We start from the raw sequence: 1,231 nt of genomic DNA, 5'->3' as shown, positions 1-1,231 counted from the left end.
AACTGAATCGACGATTAACTCAATCAGCAGTATAGCCATCTTTGTGATATACTTCTATTCTATCTCTGCATTCCTACTTAACTCTGATGAAAACCTTCTTCATAATAGTCTATAATAGCAAGTCTGCTGATTGATCGTCGATTAAGTTAATTGGCGTTGGTAACAGTCGTCCTTAGAATACTATAAATGCAGTATTATTATTTTATTACAGTACTATGAATATGTAAGAGATACTATGGAATTTTAAAATTATATACAAATTTACCTTTTTAAAAAAAAGGTAAAAAAAGCGCTAAGCGTTGATGAAACTGGCCCAAATGGTGCTTCTCGTAAAGAATCACCATTTGGGCCAGTTTCACCAACGCCAATTACTTAATCGGCCGTGAAACTGACCAGTTTCACCAATGCCAATTACTTAATCAGCCGTGAAACTGATAACTAATCACGTTTGCTGTTTAGTAGATCGGCCGTGAAACTGATAACTAATCACGTTTGCTATTTAGTAGAACTAATGATATGTATCATTTGTATAAAAGATTTGATATCAACAATTGTAGCGCCAAGTTAAATTCTGTTAATGTTTTTACTAAACCTAATGATATATGTATGGTGCTTCTCATACAGAATCACCATTTGGGCCAATTTCATCAGCGCCAATTACTTAATCGGCCGTGAAACTGATGGCCCAAATGGTGCTTCTCGTAAAGAATCATCATTTGGGCCAGTTTCACCAATTACTTAATCGGCCGTGAAACTGATAACTAATCACGTTTGCTATTTAGTAGAACTAATGATATGTATCATTTGTATAAAAGATTTGATATCAACAATTGTGGCGCCAAGTTAAATTCTGTTTTTACTAAACTAAATCTAATGAGATATGTATTATATACAAACTTACCTTTTTTTAAAAAAAGGTAAAAAAAGCGCTAAGCGTTGATGAAACTGGTCCAAATGGTGCTTCTCATACAGAATCACCATTTGGGCCAATTTCATCAGCGCCAATTACTTAATCGGCCGTGAAACTGATAACTAATCACGTTTGCTATTTAGTAGAACTAATGATATGTATCATTTGTATAAAAGATTTGATATCAACAATTATGGCGCCAAGTTAAATTCTGTTAATGTTTTTACTAAATCTAATGATATATGTATTATCTATTCGACAATTGTGGCGCCAAGTTAAATTCTGTTAATTTAATGCTGTTTGTTGAAATTCTTTGTATAT

This window comes from Trachymyrmex cornetzi, unplaced genomic scaffold (assembly GCF_001594075.2).
Source record: "Trachymyrmex cornetzi isolate Tcor2-1 unplaced genomic scaffold, Tcor1.1 scaffold339, whole genome shotgun sequence".
Classification (NCBI taxonomy): Eukaryota; Metazoa; Arthropoda; class Insecta; order Hymenoptera; family Formicidae; genus Trachymyrmex; species Trachymyrmex cornetzi.
Note: the sequence above shows the minus strand (reverse complement) of the source record.